This window comes from Diorhabda sublineata, chromosome 8, assembly GCF_026230105.1.
Source record: "Diorhabda sublineata isolate icDioSubl1.1 chromosome 8, icDioSubl1.1, whole genome shotgun sequence".
Lineage (NCBI taxonomy): Eukaryota > Metazoa > Arthropoda > Insecta > Coleoptera > Chrysomelidae > Diorhabda > Diorhabda sublineata.
The window spans coordinates 14,449,910-14,474,854 of record NC_079481.1 but is presented as its reverse complement, the minus strand read 5'-3'; the positions used below and the strand labels follow the sequence as shown (position 1 = coordinate 14,474,854).

General features: G+C 31.9%; 1 protein-coding gene across 5 annotated transcripts in view; it reads right to left on the bottom strand.

Annotated features, from left to right (window-relative positions):
* The window catches only part of LOC130448472 (complexin), a 535,599-nt gene that overhangs the window by 455,650 nt on the left and 55,004 nt on the right, over window positions 1-24,945 (bottom strand). For 4 of the 5 annotated variants that reach the window (XM_056785884.1, XM_056785885.1, XM_056785881.1 and 1 more), the window contains one exon: window positions 23,286-23,307. The gene's annotated coding sequence lies outside the window, so the exon portion shown is untranslated. Of the gene's footprint in view, window positions 1-22,860; window positions 23,108-23,285; window positions 23,308-24,945 lie in introns of all 5 variants that reach the window. The other variant, XM_056785886.1, reaches the window with a different exon arrangement.

Sequence of the window (24,945 nt, the reverse complement as noted above, 5' to 3'; positions counted from 1 at the left end):
TATCTGTATATGGCTAAATACTTAGTAAAATAATGAAAATTTCTACGTTTGGGTTTTCGGATACCTACGTCTTTTTAACTAAAATATTTTCAAAGATAACCGAAGTCGACTGTAACTTTATTATTTTAAATAGAACACCCTGTATATTAATTAATTTTTGAAAACTTCGTAATATTTTAGTACACTTTTGTCTAAACACTTTTTGCGAAAAATGCTCACTTTTTGAGTTTATAAATTTTTTTGGAAAAAAATTAACCGTTGCAGACACTTACCCTTAAAATGGTTTCTGTTCGGTTGCTTTTCGGAAGGTCAGAGGTATTTGGGTCTATATTGAGAAATTTTTCATTTTATACAGGGTATGTATAGAAAGTGTTCAAAATTTAACTTGACATAAATATCAAATTTCTTTATTTTTTTCAATAGCACCATCCGGTTTTTTCTATTTTAATACATTCAGAGGCAAATTCATGTCTACTTTCCTATACGTAAACCTTACCGTTATCCAAATGATAAATGTTTTCTGTAAATTTTCTTTATTTTGACTAGTTGATACAAGCACTAAAGAATAAAAAAGTATTTTTCTTTATCTTGTCAGGATCTATGAAAAAAATCAAATCAAATTGTATCTACTAATCCTATCCCAACTTTCAGTAGTTTTCGAGCTATTTGAGGTTTTAAATTATTATTGTATTTTTAACAAGTTTTAATTAGTCAATTGTTGATAATTTCGAAAATCGTTAAATCGTTCTCAATTAAATAACGAAGATTATGTAAATTTGCTTTTAATACTTGGTGAATATGACAAATTTGATACAAAACCATGTACTTTATTTGCTGCAAGATGTCCAGAGAGACCACGGCCAAACTCGCATATTGTTAAAAGAATCCTCAACAATTTGAAGCTATACGGTTCATTTGAAGCAAAAGTTAATCGAATTGAACCAGTTATCGACAATAATAATGCCAAAATCAATATTGTTGCTTATTTTACTGCTTATCCAGAAGTATCAATACGTTTTATTCAACGAGTTGAGCTTGCTGAATTTTCAGTAAAAAAATGCCAGGAAGACGAAGATTTTTTAAAAAACAATTTGGTACGACGAATCGAAGTTCACAAAAACGGAGTATTTAATAGACACAATTTCCATTATTGTACTAAACAACGTCATTTAACCAAAAAACGTTCTTTTCAAGATCGGTGTCAGTTCAATGTCCTTTGTGCTATTAGAAATAATCAAATAATACTTCATTTTTACGATGGGAATTTGAATGGTTCGGAAACAGAATCAATTAATTTATTCTTTATTTGTAATGTAAAAAATACTGTTTTTTGAATTTATTTATATTTTTTGTTATATTTTTAAGTGAAAGATATCTTGATATTTCAAGAAATTTAAAACAAAATTATTTAGACCGCTTGTCATCAGAAGATTTGAACAAACTTTCTTTTATTCATGGCTGTGCTCCTGCTCACAATTTAATCGTCATAAATACATTTTTAGAAGAGCAATTTGGAGACATGTGGTTAGCAAATAATCGTCCATTTCGGTGGCCCCCTCGTTCTCCCGATATAACGCCTTTAGATTATTTTATATGAGGTCACATAATACAAGAGGTTTATTCACAAGCCTTAACAACTAGAGAAACTTGTGAGCTAAGAATTCGAAATTAGAAATTCCATGAGAATAAACAACAAATGAGAAACATTGAAGTAGAGGGTCATAGAATTGAGAAAATATGATGCAACTTTATAGTTAGAATGTTCATGTACCACCTGTTTGATTTCATCACCGCCATTAAATATTTTAGTCTTCAACTTAAAGCCTTTAGCTTTGCGAATTAAAGATAGTCGAACAGGTCCCGATCAGTGCACATGGTGGATGTTATTCGTGTTCAATAGCCTTGGAAAACAAAGCAGTGTAGACTGGAACATTGTCAAGAAACAAGCGCACTCTTCGGCTGATTTTGCCGCACCTTTTATCGGTAATTTTTTGACGCAACTGCCTTAGTAAATCAGAGTAATATGCAGGGTTCATCCGTAGCCGTAGCCGTACTCCCAAAATATTTTAGCTTTTGGTGCTTTTCGTAATCTTGTATTTAGTTGGACTCTCCTTACCGATGCCACTCCATGGAAACTTCATTGGATGCTGGATCATAGTAAAAGACCATAGTTCCCATTACAATTGGTCAAAGTACACTTTCTTGGTTCTAGCGGCAAAGGTGTAAAAATGCTCACAACATCCTGACGATACTTTTTGTTGATATACCAACCAACTAGAACAATTTCTTCCACTAATTTAATGTTTTCTGGAGTAATCATAGAACCTCCTTCACATGGATATTTGTTTAGAGCTTGTCAATGACACGTGCATAAATATTTTTACGAGCGTACTCTGTTTACTATATGAGGCCAAAAGATCATGGACCGCATTACGTACTTTTGTATCTTCCAAACCAAACCAAACCAAACATTAACAACTACATAAATGATACACTAAATTCATTTTAATTCCTCTGTAATATCGAATTCTCTTTTTCCATTTGACCGTGGATACCACCCGATAACTTGTACCTTTATACCCAGAAGCAAAAAATGATTTCGCCTGAGTCAATACCAAGAAGAACGAACACTAAAGTTAATGAAGCAAAAATGAACATAGACCTTCGATAAGTAATTTGTCAATAGATAACTTCGAGAAATTCAATTACATATCGAGACGTGACTACTTGCTTTAAGTGTTACCGTTGAATCTTAATTCATTTGTATTGTTATGGAGTGTCAATATTGCAGTGCTTTACAAAGAGAATTAAATCTGAAAGACGAAATGCTCTTTCAAGTTTAAATATTAAACATAGAATATATCTCGTTGGAACAATAACAATCTAATCATATTTTCTAAAACAGATAAACTTTATGATTGATATCTTTGTTTTCCTTTCATCGCCTTTACGTCGCAACAAACATCTGAAGGCACTAAGTTATAATATTCAAACATACAAAACTTCCTGCCGCTTGTTTGATATGAAGGGCTCGAGAAAATAAGATTCCTAAATCAAATAAGTGAACAAGATATTCGGTTCAGAATTTATAATTGCTTCTTACATTGAAAATTATTGTTTAGTTAAATGTCTGATGCTCGATAACCTCAAATATGGCTCCATCACGTGACTCAATCTACGGTTTATCGAGCATACTTTTTGTACATACTATCTTCTATCAATAGAAATCAACTTAACAACATCAACAAGATCGAATGTCTTCTTCACAAGATCAACTACAAGACATAGTGCGAGATAGTTTCTTTAAATTAACAGTGGTAATCTCTGAAAGTTGACATGAGTTTTGTTAAAGCTTTTATTCAGTTCCACCTGTCCCGATGTCTGTAATCAAATCTTGCAATTTTGCACGCATGTATAAATCGGGGTATGTCGTAGTACCCGTATCGTCACGTCTAACCGTAATATTGGCGGTGTATGTTATAAAGCAATAGTTTCGGCTACTATTCCAAGGTTAACCTCCTCCATAATCTCTTCTCACATCTCTCTCGTTTTCTCCTTTTTTTACCCTGTATTGACATATTTTAGAAATTAGGTCGTATTATTAAGTAAAACAACTAAATGTATCACATACCATTTATTTTGTGTGTAAATGATATATCAAACTTTTTCAAGATTACTTAATTCTAAAAAAGCATTTACTAGTTTTACAGTGTGAGAAAAAGTAGGAAAAGTGAGAGATGTAACGAGGAGAGATTTTGGAGGAGATTAACTTGGTAGTCGAAACTACACCTTCTGTTGTTACATTTAATAGTCAACCAGATTTTTTATGTCGATTGCTTATCAAAAAAACAATATGCCCTACCATTTTTAATAAAACTTTTTTAAACACACACATCCCGTACCACAATTTTGCCGTTATCGCCTTTTTTCAACACAAACCGTCAATTTTACGGTTAGCACAATCTGCGGTTCGACGTGACAATAAGAATACTATGACGTAAACGTTACTTCCGTTCCCAGACGAGACATAGAGGAGATCTGATGATGGGGCTGGATAGCCATAGGAACTCCGTAATTAAAAATGCAACCCCATTGAGTTTGAGCTCGTTTAATTCGTCTTGTGGAGTACTTTGATACTAGATGGTAAACAGGGTCTGATTATGGAGATCCTAACTAACGACAATTGCTTTGTGTAATAAATGCATATTTAGGTTAAGTTTAGTACCGTGAAAAAAATAAAATGTCTGTTTATTTTGAATCCATAAATTGATGTACAATTTTCTTGGCATATTTTGACTAAATGATTTCCCTATTTATGATCATGTTTTGACTAATAGATTTCCATATCTATGAGCATATTTTGACTAATGGATTTTCATATTAATGAGCATATTTTGACTAAATCATTTCCATATTTATTAGCATATTTTGACTAAATGATTTCCATATTTCTAAGCATATTTTGACTAGATGATTTCCATATTTATGGGCATATTTTGACTAAATGTTTTCCAAATTCAAGAACATATTTTGATTAAATGATTTCCATATTCATGAGCATATTTTGACTAAATGATTTCCATATATATGAGCATATTTTGACTAATGGATTTTCATATTAATGAGCATATTTGGACTAATGGATTTCCATATTTATGAGCATATTTTGACTAAATGATAATTGATAGGTGAGAATAGTAGATGAATAAACTGAAATATGTTATGTTCTGTTAGGAGTGTTGTGTTATGGATCAAAACAATAACAAAATATCATACAAGTTTGCAAATAGCAATATGAATTTTATATTATTTATTAAGACCTTTTATCAATTATCTTGGTATCAAAAATATCATTTTATGTAACGAACCCTTGCCATGAAATTATTTGTGCTATCATACCACTGTAATCACTTGAAAATTGGGAGAGAAGGAATTTGTATAAATCACCATCTTAGACTATCTAACAGTTCAGAATCCGATTAAGTCTCTTGCATTTGGTGTCGCGGTATTAAAGGTCACAATTTACATTGATGATGATAATTCTGCGGAAATAACTAATGAGAGGTAAATCGGTGGCTTCGTCTTCTGAGAGGGTGTGGAGAAATAGCAATATTGAATTTGGAATATTGAATTCAATTATGTCAACTTTGTTAAATCGACAATACATTCTAATTTGAAAAAAAAAATTAAATTAAACTCTGGATTGAGGCTTGATGAGAAATACAAAGAAAACTCTTCATCCTTTTCCCTCTTTTTGAAGGACAAGGTCCTGTTTTAAACTCTTTCTTCTTTGGATTTGGTAACCTAGCTGTCTACAGTTATTTATACTCATTGAACCCATGAAACTGACAATACTTACCGAAATGATATGATAGGAATTTTTTCCCGGACTGTATCGTTCTCTGTGGAATGTATTCGAAAAAAAGACGAGTTTATATGCTTATCCACTGGTAGATTTCAAGCTAGGAGTGAAAAGGTATTATTAGTTACCATAGTAAAGCTACCCAATTATGATTCATAATTTTACTTTTCTAAATTCTGATAGAAAGTAGGCAAATCAATACTTAGAATTAGGCATCTGGTTGGTTGACTACGTGGAGTAAGATTGAGAACGCGAATAGGATCACTTGCCAGAACAAACAACCATTTCGATAAAGGCTACAAAGTGCTTAAGCTTAAGCTGAAAAGAATAAAATTTTTGAACTACTTTTCACTTCGGAAGAATCACAGAGTTTTGATCATTCAACATACCACTGGTAGTTTGACAAAAAACTAATTTATAGTTTCAAAAACAATTCAAAAGAGAAGGGCGTGATGTAAATAATTTACTTCGTGTTTCTCGTAGAAAGTTGAACAAACATCAACACCAGTTTCCTTGTATTTACTAACACAAATTTTTGAACGGAACGATAAAGTTGTTTGCTGAAAAAACAATTTTATCCTCCATTTTATTTTCTTGAATCGTGTATCGTCCTTTTTTATTGACGAGCCTCTTCACCTTCATTGCTACAAATAGTTAACCTTCTTCGGGAAAGCTTTATATCGAATGCTATAAAGAAGTGGAATTTCTCATTTGGAAATTTATTGGTATAGGTAGGGGCTGAGTTGTAAGAATTATGTTATAGTACAGTTTCAGTTAGATTATTAGATCTACCGTAGCTTTCGCTACTGTAAAGTGTGGTGTTTTCTTTGGTATAGCAACATTTAAAATGGTTGTTTGTTCTCAAAGTACAATTGAAGTGGAAATCCTGTCATAGAGATACCTTGATCAAATCAAAAATACTAAATAAAAATCGCAAATTTCGAGTATTTTTACAAAAGAAATCAATAGATCATTGGAAAAAGAAGCTTCCATCTATACGAAATAATGTTTTATGGTAATTATACTTGTATCTTCTTCTTCTAACACGTTGAACCTCGGTGCAGTACATAGACCCGCAAATGAACTTTCCCCACAGCCCGGAGTGGTCTACGACATATTTTATTCCAAAATTTCTCCACGACTCAAAGGTCTATATTTAAAAGTGCTTCGCGGTTTGCTTGATTTGCTTGGTTGCTTGGTTTGCTTGACCCACCGTCCTGGGTCATTGAAATATCACCCGACATTTGGTAATTTCGATTTTTTTGCATGATCTTCAGCTCCATTGTAAAACAAAAAACCTTCTTCAATATAATTGAAATAATATTTTATTTGTGCTCCAACTTCACGTTACCTTCATCTCATATAATATTTTGCAAAACACATCGCACATTTTTGTAAAAACATAAATAATCGTTCAAAGGATAAAAAAGCAAACAAAAATTTGTTCTTCCATACTGTATATAGGGTGTACCATCAAAAAAATCTTTTTCTCATAACCACACCTCTTATAGAGTGTAAATACCCAAAAAAAATTTCAATATAAAATTCTCCAGGGGAAAGTTTGTTCAGATTGATTGTGGCTCAACGTGTTATTGCTGATTAAATGACGATTTAATAAGACCTGAAATACTACTTCTCGTGGTCGCACCTTGCTACAAGCTGAATTTCGTGACGGCCGACTAAAATGAACATCTGGTTGTCAAGCTCGTGTCGATAATTGCGAAGATATGTTGAAAAAATTCTATCGCCGTGCTTCAAAAGGCGTCTATTAGATCGTGACAGGTGACGAATCATGGATCTATGCATATAAACCCGAAACAACAACCGACGAGCCAAATTTAACAAAATTTGTTCGCCTACGAAGTTCTTCGAAACAAATGGTCGCTTGTTTATTCAGTAATAACTCAACATGTCGTCACTGTTCTATTAGATCAACGTAGAAGGTCATTTCTGAAACAATCGCAGAAGACGAATCATTTTCCACCACGACAATGCGAACTCTCACACATCAGTTCAAAAATAAATTGCGAGGTCAACGTTTTTCTACACTACAAATTGAAGGTTTTGGAGGTACCTCAATCGGAGTGGAAATTGCAATTTGCTTGTAGAATATTTTGCAGAATCTTGATCCCTTGGTTGAAGATATGACTTTTTATTCTGATATCGCATCTCTACTAAACAGAAATTGTATCAATGCTGCAATGTTTCTTAAAGCTGTTTCCTAATTATCTGTACAAGTAGTAGATCAAACATTGGTGGAATCTTGGCATAGCGTTCATTGTAGCATCTGAATAAGAGAGAGAAAAGTTGATTTTTTAACGCCTGAGGATTGATATGCAACTACACGGACAGCAAAACAAAGAATCTTCTTATAAAGTAGTTGAACTCACCTTTGATAACTTTTCTCAAAATCAAATGGGTACAGTATAGAAATGCAGATCCTTCCCGATTATTTTATAGAAAAAAACTTTCCTATCCACATTCTCATAGAAAATATCTTCAGAAACTTGAGGGATAATGTTAAATTGCTTCATAAAAAGCCTCTGTGCATAGTAAAAAGAAACTTTACAACTTACTCCAACTGTGAAATTCCCCGTGTATTCTTGCAGCTTACTATCCATTTCATCAACATTTGAGTTCTACGGAAGAAGTTACTTAAATTCTTCAGTTGACGGAAATACTATTTGCTTCAAATAATTATGCGTATAAATTAGTTTGATAAGTTTAATAAAATTTGTTTCCAATACATTTACGATCATTATGGTTAAGTTAAAGCCTTCAAATGTTGAATACACTCATTACAAAATAAAGATCTTGAGCAAATTTCCTATCTTCGTTCACCAGTTTGAATGTTCTGAGGTATCAATTCAGTCACCAATGTTCTAACATTTTTAAAACCTTATTAGTACAGATGGGATCTTCGAATGTCTTCTGAGCGTGGTTTCCCTACTGTGTGTTTCCAGTAGTCTCTGCCTCTATGTAACTGTCAGATATTATCCATCACATTATCGTGGGATTTTCTATCTGATGATCTAAGATCTTTCTTTGTCCTTTTGACTCTCTTATGGTTCTAAAATAAGATCTATATTTTTCAATTGGTCCCTATTATTATCTATGAGAGTTACTTCTCTCTTTTTAAGATTATTTCACCTTTAATATGAGACATAAATAATAATGTAAATGGAATGAATGCAAATGGTAAGAAATTGTCAGAAAAGGTTGCAGAGCAAATGCTAGGTTTGGAGAAGCAAATGAATAAGGAAGAATGATTCGATCAGGAGTGTAAAAGAAACTGGACGAAAAAGATCTAGTAAGAGAAACTGATTAGACGGGAACCTAGAGAAAATACGAAATCTGAAACTGAAAAGAGAATCAGACAGGAAGCCAAAAAATTACGAGAAGACACAGCTAATCACCAAGTACCTTATATCAGGAACAACGAAGATCTAGTGGAACCAACTGATAGATAATCTTAGAACAGATAGAAAATTTGAAAAACCACAAAAGTGCAGAAGCTGATGGGATTCATGGAGCAATTATTAAATTATGTGAGGAAGATTTACAGAAAACATATGCAGAATAATTCGAAAAATTTGGAATGGGGAATGAATGACTGGAAGATTGAATAATGGATTTGTATATCCAATATTGAAATTAGAATGTCAAACAGTAGTACCACCAAGAGCAAAGTGAAACCAAGTTTTAGCAAAGGCATAAGAAAAAAAATGATTTTATAAGGAAATAAAAACAAATATATTTGCACAAAATGGTCATTGAAGAAGTAGAAAGAGATACAAGAAGGCCAAAGAAAAAGTGGTTGGATATAGTGTACAATATATTAGAGGGGTAGAACTGGAAATTGATGCGATAGTACAAATGCGTAACCTGTGAAAAAGAATTTTGATATCAAACATTTTTCATATTCTTCAGATTCTTATCTATTTTATATGTATCGACTGCTCAATTGCATCGATTTCATGTATTTCCTGGATGAAAATTATTTTTCATAGTAGGTAAAAAATGGATGTTCGAACTTTTTCTATTTCTGTCGTTTTATTTTGATTTATTTGATTTATTTACTTCTATCCCGACAAGATGAACCCTCGATTTTCCTGATGTTTTTGCCAAAAAATAATCATTAGAAGGGTTTTCACCGACAAAACTTTGCTTGCCCCTCAGCTTCTCTCAAAATAATAACAAATTTAGTAAATATCCTTAAAAATAATGATTTCAAAGAAAGGAGAGTTTTAAAGAGAAGTGTTTATGAAAAGCTCTAAAGAAGGTTATATACATTTTTTACGTAAACTTTTGAGTCTTACGACACAAAATAACGCGGCAGCAGTCAAATTGACTAACCGAACCTAACCCAGCCTTATCTCCTCCAAATGCGTTAACCCTTAACCACAGTCAGGAGTCAAATTGACTCCATGTGCAATTTATAATCAAAATATTTTTTGTTTGCGCGCGCATCAGCGCTCAAGCTTCAAGATACCCTCGAATCTAATATTCTTCAGTACGCTTGAAAGCTTGAAGTGATCAACAACATTGTTTTGTTTACGTTATTTGGTTTTAAAGTTTTGCGCGCATCCTTGGAGTCTAATTGACTCCCGTCTGTTGTTACGTGATAAATATTTAATATATAAACCGGTGAGTTTACAAGGTAAATAATAAAATATTTTTAATATTTTTAAAGAATTTATTGTATAGGGATTCTATATTCTATCATTTTTTATAGAAATATGGAACCCTAACAAGGTGGTGTGATGAAGTTGAGACGGATCACAACAATGATAGTGATGTCAGTGATTCTGAAACATTCTTAGTGATCATAACAGTGATACTGATCAAGAAGAAAGTGAATATTTGGAGGAAGATGAACAATGTGATGAAAATTTAGAAACGGAAGACAAAAATAAATATTTTTATGGTAAAGGAAAAAAAGGAGAATCTAAATTTCGTTGGTCTAAGACGCCATTAGTAAGTTCATATGTGAGAACACCAAAACATAATATAATAAGGCAACTTCCTGAATTGCGCCATCCTCTGCGCCAGCGAGACAAAATATCCGAAAAAGAATCGTGGACGTGCCTTCTAGACGTAAATATGTTAGAAGAAATTATTAAATGTTCTAATCAAAAGCTATCAAAAATGAGAGATTTATATAAGGATCCCACAAAATCGGATTTACGTGACTTGGGCATGATTGAACTAAATGCCTTTTTAGGGTTACTTATATATACTGCGGCTTTCAAATCAAATGACGAGAATATCACTTCGTTGTTTTCAACGGATGGTACAGGCAGAGATATTTTTCGCTGTGTTATGAACAGAAATCTATTTTAGACAAGACAACAACGAAAGGAGAATGATCCGCTAGCACCTATTTCTGCAATATTTGAGAAATTTGTTGCAAATTGTCAAGCTGCTTACACTATAGGACATTTGGCTTGTGTGGATGAAATGCTTATAAGTTTTAGAGGAAGATCCAAATTTAAAATGTATATACCTCAGAAACCATGCAAATATGGCCTGAAACTAATGGCACTAACTGATTCAAGAAATAATTATTTTTATAACGGATATCTGTATTGTGGGAAAAAAACTGATGGGAATACGCTTACTGAAACTGAAAAAAAATTGTTGATTCCTACACAAGCAGTACTACGTTTATCAATACCTATTCAAAGGAAGCGATAGAAACATAACGGCTGATAACTGGTTTTCATCCATCGAATTGGTTAATGTTTTGAAGACCAAAAACTTGACATACGTCGGTACTTTGAAAAAAAATAAATCGGAAATACCTCCCGAGTTTCAGCCTAATAGGACGAGACAAATTGGAAGTTCCCTTTATGGTTTTTCGGTAAATGTCACTTTGTTATCACATGTACCAAAAAAACAGAAGGCTGTATTAATCGTGTCATCAATGCATTCCTCCGCAGCTCAAGATCCTGATGTCGACAAACCAGAAATGATTCACTTCTATAATACTACGAAGTCTGGCGTTGACAGTCTAGATCAAAAATGTGCTTTATATTCTACTGGCCGTAGAACGCAAAGATGGCCTATGGCAATTTTCTTTAGAATATTAGATATATGTGCAGCAAATGCATATATTCTTTTTAAAAGTACCAAAATTGAAAGAAAAGATAAAAGACTGAAGTTTATGAAAAATCTTGGAAAGCAGCTTATCACTGAAGAATTAGAGAGAAGACAGAGTAATTCACGTGTAAGACAGGAAATAAAAGTAGCTATTAGAAACATTTTGGGAAGAAAAGAAGAGCAACCAATAGAACCAGTAGGTAAACTCGCCATTAGAAAATACTGTTCAATTTGCCCCAAGAAACTAAAAAGGAAAACTTCTACATTATGCTCTAGATGCAGGCGTCCAGTATGCCTACAATGTTCATCTCCTATATGTTCAACATACATTTAAATATATTTTTTTAATCTTTTTTTAGAATAAATTTGTTTTGTTTTAAACGTTTTTAAATTTTAAAATAATTATTTACTCATTTTCTTAGAATGTGTTTTTTATTTGTTTTTTATAATTATGATTTTTATAATAAACGGTTTTAAACTTGAAAACAATTTTTAATTAGATAAATCTTCAAGTGTTTCATATTAATTCTAAAAAAAACCCATTTAAAATACAAAGAGTCAATTTGGCTCCTGTCTGTTGTAATGTCAATCAAATTCATGTCTGTGGTTAAGGGTTAAACGCTGCTGTTGCTTTAAACTAAAAAAATAACCATTTTGACAAAATAATAGGTTCACGTAAAAAAATTTTTTTCATAGAGCTTTTTATGAGCTTAGTTTGTTGTTTTTTATCTCAAATCAATATTTTGTTATAATTGTTTGTTTTGTTATATAATTGTTATAACTTTGGAAGGGGCTGAGTAACGAAATATTTCCCAGTAAAAATCCTTTCAGAAAAGTTCCACCATAATCGGTGGGTTCATCTTGTTAGAACTACACCCTCCATTCCCATAACCTCTAAATACGTCGATATAACTACATGCCGAATGATTTGAATTGAACAAAAAATCCGCCTTTTTAACCTCGTAAATAGTAATGATCAAATATTTTTTCTTTTATAAATATTCGTTGTATGTGGAAGTGGAAAAAAAAGGAGAATACAATCACGTTTTATTTTTATCTTATCGTTTCTTCACCTCAAATCCTTCAAGTCATTTTTCTATAAATTCGTAGTATGTATTTCTTCATTTTCATAAAGATTTAATTAAAAAAATTCGAAAACTTTTTAATCAAGTTGTATCCTTAAAACAGATAGTAGTAAATTCCTCTTTTCTTGGGATTTTATATTATAATAATTTCACGAAATCTGTAACTACTGCAGTTTAAACGCGAATCATTAGGCATCCTCTGAGTTAACTATTGTGAATTATCTCTCGAGAACATAGATTTCCTTGTAGCCGAAGTAGTGTAATAGATTAAGGGTTTAGGATGAAAAATCGTCGAAATTTCAAATGCTTTATACCAAAAGGACCGAAAATAATAATTTTGTTTCAAGAGATTAATTTTGTGTGAAAGATACAGAGTATACAGTTCGCCTCGATATTTTGCAGCATTAATATAGACATCAGTCAATCTTCAGCCCCTTTCCTTCCAGTCCCTCCATCCGTTATTTCTAAATTGTATATTTACTATGTATGGTACCATTGAAAAATCATTAGAGACCTAAAAAAACAATTTTTTTTCGATACCTTGGATCTTAGAACCTATTATGACTGTCTTTAGGGTATTGAATCAAAATATGAAATCAGTTCTCCCTTATCAGCTCCACTTTTTCAAATATACGAAGAAAACTGATTGTGTTTTGGAGAGGAAGTGACCAGAAGTTTTTAGACCGGATTTTCGCACCTGCGGCGGTCGTAACATGTAAAACAATTTGGTTTTCGCAGTCAATTTTTCACCTCCCTCGGTATTTATATTAAAAAAGAAACAAGCTGATGCGCATCTACGTTGTAGAATTTTTGTTTTATTAGTTAAATGAGTTCAATAGAAGAATTTGCGTGAATCATCTTAGTGTGTTTTGTTACATATGTGGAAAATCACATTTAAGATATAGAAAAATCATTACTGACTTGACCTTGAACCTGGGCACCGCATCAAGTAAGCAAAACTTGTGTAGACCGTCTGAAATTTGATGTGCCGATGGTTTGGAGAGAACCAAAACTCACATCAATGACTGTTGTTTCTGTCTGGAAAATAAATTACTCAAAACAATCATAGCAAGCTACCACTTAATACTGCTAAAGTATTTTCGAATCCTTCTAAGCCTGTTCATCCGCTATTTACCACGTCCTTGCTTACGAATTCATAAACAATTATAAATTCTATCTCTCAATTGCTTGCATCTCTAATCAAACACACCAACCTCTCTTTTTTATCTCCATTTCCTTTGCCTTATTCCCTGCCTTGGGCCAAAAATATTTCCATAGTAAACACCTCACAGTTTACAACAAACATGAATCTTCTAGAGTCCTTGTAGAGAAAGCATTTCTAGAAATTCTTAATAAAAAATCCCTTGACCTAATTTTCTATACTGATGCCTCCAAAACTGAATTCGGTGTCGGCAGCGCAGTCACTACAAACCACGAACTCAGAAGTTTCTTTCGCTTATCCTTAACGTGTAGTATTCTAGTAGTGAACTATACAGCATCTTTCAAGCTCTCAAATTTATCTCTCCCCAGACAGTCAATCAAAACTATATCCAGCGACTATCTAATAGCCCAAAACATTCACGGCATCTACCAAACTCTCATTGCCCTTGATATAATAGTCTCTCTCAACTAAATTCCATCGTACACTGAAATCTGGAAACGAATCTGTAGATCGCTATGCCAAAGAAGCCTCCAAAAATCCTCCTGAATATCAGTTCAGCTTACCAATAATCTGAAGACAATCCTCCAAAACCTCTTCCAAGTATCTTGGCGCGGCGGAATATGGAGCAAGAGTATTTCAGCATTACATAACTTCCACCAATCTACTTCTCATCTACCCCTAAACTTTTTGAGGAGGAGAGAAGCTGTGAAAATAAGACGATTCCGCATCAAACACACACAAGTTACTCACGACTATTTGTTGCCTGTCTGCCAAAGTTGTTACTGTTAAGTACACCCTCACTGATTACAGACAATACTTCATCATACACCTTCAGTTTAATCTGAAAACTCACCTCAAGGAGACACTAAACTACTCGACAGAAATCAAGAAAGTCCTGGAGTTCCTCAAAGTTACCAAATTGTTTAAAGGAATATAATGAAGAATATAACGATATACCTGTGTGATTAATATTCTTCTTGAACATCGAATATCCTTGATTTCTTTGCCTCTTGGATAAAAGAAACAAAGCACATCAATGGAATAGAAAAGAGAGAAAGTATAGATGTCGAAGAAAAAAATATCATTAACAATGCCTTAGTTAAACCTGAGAAAATAAACTCATTAAAGAGCCTGTTATCGTAAATTGAATGAATGGAAAGCATGGACTTCGTTTGTTATATTTGTTATTTTCTGGGCAAATCTAAGGCGGAAAACTATGTTCAATTGATATTTGAAATGCTTAACAGATTAAAATTTCTAGCATGTAAGACAAGGACTATGAAGCATGATTTACCCAACGACTTAGATCATTTTCCAGAAAAATTAGGAGACACCAATGAAGAACAAAGTGACAAACCCATAAAGATATGAAATTTATTCTAGAAACGACGATGGGACAAGCATATGTCAGCAGATTACTGCTGTTCCAAAATGCATTCGAGAATGTCGTGGAAACAAAGTTTCCATTGAGTAATTGGTTTGTAGTTTTTCGATTCTGCGCCTCATGATGCTCCAGGTTAAACCGCATGACCGAAATTCCAATTTTTAGTCCGTGTAGTGAGTGTAAAAGTTAAAAGTTATCATATAATAATGAGAATTTTTCATATTGTGATGTATACAATGTGATGTTAACAAATGGCAAATGTATGTAGACTACTACTTTGACCAAAATTGTCATCCTCAACCCTGCAGTAAGTTTTTTATTCTACTTCTAACCATCGTAAAATAAACCATAAACCTCTTTCCACATCGAACTTCTCTCTTCGTGTCAAACCTAGATTTTGATCTAATCAAATTTATTTACTATTTTTGAATTTCCAAAGTGTTACAAAATAAAATCAAGCAGCAAATTTTATTACTTATCTAAACTCTCAAGAGCAAATTACTTTCCGCAACCAAAATCATGTAGGCAGGATCAAACTATTTTTAGGAATATTTCAAAAATATAAAAAAATTACTTTTATTTATATATTATTCTGCTCGAATAAAAAATGATTTGAGTGAAATTTATTTATATCTGCACACCGAGAATCGTCTATAAAATTAAATTTTCCGTTGTTGTGAGCAACGTAATATCTCTATTCGTATTCATTCCGAAATTTTGCATTCTCTAAATTATTATAATAAAATGTAAGTATTCAACAGCACGCTGGGTATGCTCAATGGCACTAACGGTGCTTTTAGAATCCGGAAGTTGAATCTTATCGCTAAAATTTACCGTTCAGAAACTCTTAACTGCTTCAGAAAATTTTAGATCGCATCAAATATATATTAAGCAATGATATATTTTCATGTTTTTTAATAAAGATTTTTGACTTTAGATCTACTTTAATAACAAGAATCTCATTTTATTGAAATTATTTCCTACAAGTTATTTTATGAAACATTGATGTACGTGACCTTAGTAAGCTTCCTAAATACAAAAATAATTTGGATCCGATCAAATGCTATGGGAACCGTTGAATAACTACGAGAGTAGCTTAAATATGAATCAGAATTTCTGTATATAGGTGTGAAAAATGTAGTGTTGTAAACTTTTGAAAAACATCGATGAAATTTCATAGTGTAAGAGTAGGTAAAATCAATGTTAAGTACCAGGTACTAATAAGATATGAAAGGCTATTGGTTTCCAGCTAGAATTTTTCAAAAATTCGTGTGTGTTGTTTCGATTTCTAGTAGCTATATGTTTATTTTTGATGTCTGTTATGGATATTTCCATTTATATGTTGCCCCATTTATATGATAATAACTTCGATTTTCAAGCTATTTAGGAATCTCCTACTAGGACCTAGTGAAATTTTAATTGAGTTGAGTATTTCATAACTTATACACACAGTATATCGATATGTTTATTAAAAGAGTTTTCCTAAATAGACGATGTTAACCTTATAATTCAAATATTTTCTAATAATTTCTTTCTTAATTACCAATTCGTGGAAGTTCGAACTTTGAAATATTAGTCATAACGATTATTTCTACTGCGTTGTCAGAAATTTTGATTTGATTCGTATGAAAATTGTGCTGACGTATTAGGGACTTGATGGAAGACCTCTACCGTTTCTACTTTATGACTTCATTATCCAAATAATAGTTTACTACTCAATGTTCTTTGCATTTTAGAAATAAACGGAGGCCAAATTGGATAATACTGATTCGTAGTCTGCCTTAGTTATTGAAGTTGTTACTGATGCCAGGAAGGTTTCAGAATTATCAAATTACTTGTATCAACGTCTACATCGAACCAATCTGCATCTTCGGACAATGTTTTACAGCGGCGCACAATGCTGAGAAGCCCATTTGTCTTTCTGGCAGCAAGTCCTAACCTTTCATACAATTGTACAATGTTTTGATAAGTAGAATAGATGGTTTGGGTTGCACATATCCTGTTCTTGATGTCAGATTGTACTAATAGGTAAAAGAAATCTTGAGGCATCTGCTTAAAGTTTTCTAGGGTAGGCGACACATCTACTGATAACCTCACAAGAAGTGGTTGAAACCTTGTCTAGGATACCATCAACGAGAACAAAATGATGTACAATACAAATGAGGAATTTCCCGTAAAACATTAACAAAGAGAGTTGCAAACTTGGAAGATTTTATTTTCCTAGTAAATATACTCAGTGAGATATTTCAAAAATTTCAGTGATAAAACTATTTGCAAATAAAATCGTGAAGCATTAAATCTTATTAATGAAACTATTACAATTTACTAGAAAACGCTTTTTCGGAATACGTGGTATTTACTTTAATAAAATGACTATCACGAACATTGTTAAGCGATGATAATAACGTGGAATAGCGTTGCATTTAATTGTGTACGGTGTAAGTTGAAGTCTCAGCTTTTGCTATTTTAATTAGAGCAGAAGTAAGTCGCATGAAATGAGCTTTTTGTATTCAAGAGAACTCACTAGGATTTTATTAGATGTAAAGCTTACATTCGACATAATTTATTGCAAAAGAATCGAGTTATTTCAAGACAAATATTTGTTTTGCGACAAATTTCTCCAATTTTTTGAAATGATGTGCTCTTCATTAAATTATTAATGGGAATCGAATACGCCCCTGGAATATTTTATGGAAAGGTTAAGTTATCAATTTAATATACGTAGTTTTGCGACGCCCTGTTTTCTCAATCTTCATCATTTACATCATTTAATGCCACTATTTTCAGTACAGAATTCTCTCTGGTAAGGTTAGGTTACCTAACCTAACCTGGGTTTATTGGTTAAACTTACATTATTCCGACAGTGGACCCAAATTATTGGAAATATCCTTAGCACAAATAGAAAGATCATTCGGCTCCTAGATCCTGCAGTTTATACAGGGTGTCCCACGATGAGTTAAAACTCTCTGTATATGGCAAAATCATGAAAATTTTTACGTTTGGGTTTTCGGATACGATCTTTGTTATTTTAAAATGGAACACCCTGTACATTAATACATTTTTGAGATCTACGTAAAATTTTAGTAAATTTTTGTCAAAATAGTTTCTCGAAAAATGCATCCTTTTTGAGTTATTAATTTTTTTGTAAAAAATTTGACCATTACATAACCTTATGAATTATTTGTTTACGATGTAACCCTTAGAGATAAGAAAGTGGTTTCTATTCGGTTGCTTCTAACAAAGCCAGACGTATTTAAATCTATGTTGAAAATTATTATATGTTCAATGTTTAACTTCATAAATATCAAATTTCTTTATTTTTTTAAACAGAACAGATGCATTAAGGGGTGTAAATTAAGGCAAATTCATGTATAGTTTCCTATACCTAAGACTTACCGTTATCCAGATATCAAATGTTTTCTGTAAGTTTTTAGAGGTACAGGTGTGGTCTAATAAAAAATTAAAAATACGATAATTTAAAACCTCAAATATCTCGGAAACAACTGAAAGTTGGAATATGATTAGTAAATAAAATTTGATTTGATTTCTTTCACAGACCTTGACAAGATAAAGAAAAATACTTTCTTATTTCTTAGTGCTTGTACGTGTCAAAACAAAATTTAGTCAACACCTGCATCTCTAAAAATTTACAGAAAATATTTAATATCTGTATAACGGTAAGGTTTAGATATAGGAAAATATACATGAATTTGCCTTATTTTTAATCCCCGAATGCATTAAAATAGAAAAACCGTTGGTTTTGATTTTTAGGAAGTTAAACTTTGAATACTTTTTAATCACACCCTGTATAAAATAAAATTTTTCAACATAGATTTAAATACGTCTGACCTTTCTAAACGTAACCGAACAGAAACCATTTTCATATCTTTAAGGGTGTCCTCGTAAAATAATAATTTATAAGGGTCTGCAATGGTAAAATGTTTTACAAAAAAATTAATAAATCAAAAAGTATGCATTTTTCAAAAGTTTTTAGACAAAGGTATACTAAAATTTTACGTAGATCTCAAAAATCTATTAATATACAGAGTGTTCTATTTAAAATTAAATAGTTACAGTGGACCGCTAAATTTTCATAATTTTACTATAAGTATTTTGCCATATACAGATAGTTTTAATTCGTTGTGGACATCCTGTATAGTGTGAGAATCACAACCTAGATAATCGAAATCCGACACCTTTGTGCTAGAACTTCAATAGTGCTATTTTAAAATTTTACAATATAAATTCTATTTACGAGTATGTGTATACTTTTGGTTTGAAATCTTTGTGTGCTTATATATAACAGCATTTCACGATGGTTTAATGGGATTGCCATCAACTCTATTAATAACTGACAGACGGCAGCGATCCTAGCAATTAGATCAGAATATTTCTGAATATCCTATGAACATTCTAGATAATAATAGAAGGGTACTATCGTTCGGATCACTGGAAAATCTGATTATACTCTAAATTTAATCTATTATGCACATCAGTTTAAACCAAATATCAATAGACGACTGTATCCAAATTGTGACTTTGTTATTATACGTGAACGCTAACAGCGTGGACTTCCCCTCTAATTTGATTTCAAGCTCAATTACTTGTTTTAATTACGAAACGGTACAACCAGGACATAATTTACACACAAGACTATTTAGGATATTTCAATTTTTTCTCAGTTTTTGATAAATGCCGCTCGAATAGTTAATTAATTTTCATAAATAGAAAAGTATATAAAATAGATACAGGGTGTTTCTATATTCGACCGACAACGTTCTACCACAGAGAGATCTCAATAAATGATTAATTTTCATATATAGGAATACGAACCCTTACGGGGTCTAGTTGCTGAAATATAGGGTGTTCAAAATTTTAAATCAAAATCAAAAGTTTGCCATAAATCAAGAAATTTCGTGACCAATAGGCTCCTTAATAAAGTGATATTTTGACACAAACCAACTTTGGAAAAATTTAACCAGTGGCGCGCTATCAGGGTTAGTTGTCACTTTTATCCCCCTATTGTTTACGCCAATGAAGGAAACTCTTTTTGAAATTTTTATTTTAAATTGCCTGATTATTTTTAGTTAAAAAACTAATAACCTTTTATGGAGCTAAAATGAACGACGTTGTAGAAATTTGTCAAAATTAATCATTTATTGAGATCTCGGTGGAATATAGGAAAACCCTGTATGTTCTAAGATTATCTCAAAATTAAGTCCAAAAGTTTCTAAACAAGAATGGTATTTGTAAAAAAATTTAAAAATAAAACTTGTATGACAACACGTTCTGAGTCAATGTCAAACTTTATTATTTCCCAAAACTACAATCCTCGTATAATAGTTTGTTGAGTCTTATATTTTTCAGAAATTACATGTCCACGTATTTAGATGAAAACAAAAAAATTTTGAAATAAATTATTTAATTGATGATCGTTTATTGTTGAATGCGACCACAGCGTTTCTCATAAAACTCTTGTACTTAATATGTTATTTAGAAATCACTAAATTACTCATCTTTGATATACAATTACCAAACCAAAAGCTAGCGAATCTGTTTATTTGAATTCTTAGATTAATTTCAATTCAGAATTACTCAAATTAATTACATACTCTGCTATATCGCTTTTACCGAATATTTAGTATAACTAGTTTCAGCATGAAACTGTGGCTTGAAAATTATCTGAGTTGTATTTAATTGTGAATATGCGAGTTAACTTCTCTCCGCTTTTAGTACGGTAATTACAAATTTGTTCCACCGAAAACTACTGAATTAAATCTTTTGAAGTAGTTAATATATGATAAATAATCCACGGAATTTATCGAGCATCAAAACTCAAATAAATATTTTCCCGTTATATAACTTGGAAGCTCGAAAACTTATTTTTCACAACGGTGAAACACATGCGACAAGAAAACAAAAGAAATAACATCAAATATAGAAGATATTTTAACTAAATTTCTTCAACTGTCTGCAGCTACAGCCACACAGTTCTTTGTACTTTCTTTTCTTGCCAATGGAAAGTCCATATTAAAAATTAAAACAGTATGCAGCAAGCCTGGAATTAAATCCAGTAAATATGCCTTCAATTTATCGCGGAGTGCGGGAAAAGATGATTTCGATTTGATTTGATTTCGAAGTTATTATGCAATTTTTCGTATTGTAAAATATTGAGGCTTTAACTAATTCTGAACATGGAGTAGGTAGGTAAAGGCAGTGCTGGGCAAAGATAAATAAGGAAGAAGAAGTCAGAATTTTTAATCTTTTAAAGAAGTCCCTGCAGTGAGCCCTGCTGTTTATTCCAAGTAAATATCTAACAGTTCTATTTGTAGTTTGAAGATTCTCTCAAATTGAGTTGCACCATACGTACCCTAGAAGGAAAGGGCGTAGATGCGAAGCAATAAGGGCCTAATAGACTGTTAAGGAGATGGATAAGTTCAGTTCTTTGGTGAAACAGAAAGAACTTAATTTTAGATAAGAGATAACTTCCACTTCAAGGACTTGTCCGCAACAATCCTTAAGAATTTTACAAATTCAACGACGTCAATTCTGGTGTTATTTATAAATAGAAAAAATAAAATAGTGCCTAGCTCTGAGCCTTGGGGCACTCCAAATTCTACTAGCTTGCAAGAAGATACCGTTGTATCAACCCTTACAAACGGACTTCTTTTGGTGAGGTATGACTTAAACCATGTGAGAGGTGTTTCGCTGAAAACTTAATACTGAATTGAAATATATTGAAGATAACCCTCTAATGATGAAATTTTTTGAAATCCATTCCCATGTATTTATGTTGGAAAAACATTTTTAACGATATTTTAAAGAGGTGGTTGCTCATATGAAATTACTGTAACAAAACTTTCTCAGTCCACCCCTTTTCAAAATATCACCCTAAAATAACTGAATTTAGATGTTTTCTATAATTTCAGACAAGCTGAAAACTCTGTAATTTTCGTGCATTCACTAAGGTCTAACCACGGGTATTTTTTCAATATTTCTGTTACATTATACGGGGGTGAAATAAGTAACCCTTACTTTATTTCATATCAAAACTTCTTTTCACAATTTCGAAGTTTTAAGAAAGAAAATTACTGCTCAAAATCCTTGTTTTATTTGAAAATATTTCTAGTTCTCAGCTTTTTTCCCAAAACCCATAACTACAGAGAAAAACATAATTGAAATTTTTTTTTAATAAATTGTGTAGGAAACGGTAAAGACTTAAAATGTTATACCATTTATAAAAAATGCTGGAAATAATCAGCTTTATTTTGAGGTCATCTTTTAAATACGATTCATCTAATCTTTGATATCAACTATGGGTATCGTGTAGCCTAATGATGTAAGGTAACCAAATAAACAGAAATCATAACGATTTAAGTCTGGAAGTCGAGTAGGCCAATGTTGAGGTACTTCTCGACCAATCCAAGGGTTGGAATATGCTACATTTATATGTTGCCTAGCAGTACGAATGAAGTTTACTAGAGCACCATCGTGCATAAATCACATGCTTTGTCTGTTATCCCAATCAGGGAGATTGTCGACTGCCTACGTACTTATGAAAATTTTTTATGGATACTCTTGAAAAATGTGCCTCGTTCGTAAACAATACATTATTTGAAAATTGAGTATTTTGTCGCATTTCATGTGTTAAGCATTAACAAAATCTAACTAGTTGAGGAAAATCTCTACGTAGAAGAGCTTCAACCCGTTGGATGTGGTAAGGGTGTACATAAATTTGATCTAAAATTGCTCATTCCATCATTACCTTTCTAACTATCTAACTATCCGGAAACGAACAGTGTTGACTAAATTTCTTTTCAACTTTCCAGTTTCGGATAAGCGGTTGTTAATACGTGCAAATACGTAATGAAGAGGCGTCATTGGCTGCGAATAGTTTTCATATAAAGACGTCTAGCTTGTCGAGGAATATGCCAGACCATACACAAAATGCATGTCGGCCATTTCAGCGTTCCACTCAATTCGATAAAATCAATTAAACCTAAAACTCGATTCTAAAACATAAAGTAAATTCTAGAAAATCTTTGGTAAAACTAGTCCTTATATTCGCTGGAAAGTTTTCTTAATACGTCAGATTCGTTTAGTCGTTAGGCACTTGCAAATATTTATTTTAGAAAAAATAATCCAATGTCTTTTCAAGTTTCTATTCTAATCTGGTCATTTTCCACTTACCTGTATACACTACAAGCAGAGTCTGGAACATAAAACAATTTAATAGCAACATATACTCTTATTATAATCAATGTAGTAGATGCAGTACACTAATTTAAAGATGAATGTACAGTCTTCATTGAAAAATGTTCCTTAACGACTACAATGATAATAATTTTCAAAAGAAGTGTTGATATATATCGATTCTTTGTTTCAATCTGACATAATACATACGTAACGAAAATTTCCATGGCAGAGGAGCTCCTTTTATACTCCTTTTAAAAGATGCCAGTGTATATGACATTTTGGAAAATACAATATATATATATATATATATATATATATATATATATATATATATATATATATATATATATATATATATATATATATTTATATATATATATGTATATACAATTGAATCATATTTTTATTTTAGAAGATTTTATTTTATTACTTGAAATACATACTGGTTACTTTTAATATGGCAACATTGTGTAATTGGCGATTAGGAATTGCTTATGCAGGGTTATTGATTAGTGTAATGAAGTTAAGTGCCTTTGAGGGTTTATAGCCATCAGTAGTTTTCACATTATAAAATTATTCACAATTTCACAGAGTTTTCCAGAATGATGTGCCATATCAACATTTCATATATGATACAATCTATATTTTATCGCATATTGATGGTATACCTGCAAATGACAATCACAATCACAATAATGGTGAAATGAATGAATCATTTCCTGAAAGATAGATCGGATAGATACATAAATACAGTGGCCACCAAGGTTACCAGATTTTAATAAAATAGACTCTTTTTTTGTACAAAATACCTCCAACCACAAGGAATTAGATGAGGAAATAAATGTTTTTCAATTATCTCTTGCAAGCATGCTTAGAAATCTTTGGAGGATTTCTTTCTTGAGTTCCCACGCTTAAAAACTAAAGAGGGCTGTATTATTTCAGAAAATAATTTTTCTTAGAGAAGTTCAAATCAGTACGAAATGAACTCTCACTTCAGATCCTTTTTTGGAAGTTTTAATTTTAAAAATGTCTATTTCTGAAAAAATTGACTTAAGTCTTACATTAGCATTCGAGTTTATTGTACTGTTAATAAATTTATAACGTTAAATAAAAAGTATATAAAAGATCTTAATCATCAATTTCCTTTGAATATAAAAGACAAAACAAGCCAATTATTAACTGAAAGTATTCGCTTTGTCCTCATTTAGTACAACTCTTTGATAAGAAGACCTAAATTTTTACTTTTATTCGAGTGAAATTCTCAACTCACAAGATACTAATTAGTATCTTTTAAATGTAATTATCGTCTCTATGATTTCCGCTCTTTACCAACTCGGCGGGTTCGTGTTAAAAGTAACAGAGTATGATAATGAAAATTAAGAGGAAATTAAGTAGTTACAGTTTCTAGAATGAACGGTGAATGGCAGACATATTTGTAACTAGAAGAAAATTTCGCTAAAAGTAAAGTAGTTTGTAGCTAACACTTGATGCAAGGCAATGCTAGACGCAATATTTCTTGATCAAAAGCATGCGCAGATGACGTTCAGCTCATTGTTTCATTCAAGATCTCGGTCTTGCAGCTTTATCGAGTACTAGTTTCAATTCTAATTCTCTCTTGAATGTTTTTCCGTCTAACATAATTTTGAAGCTAAAT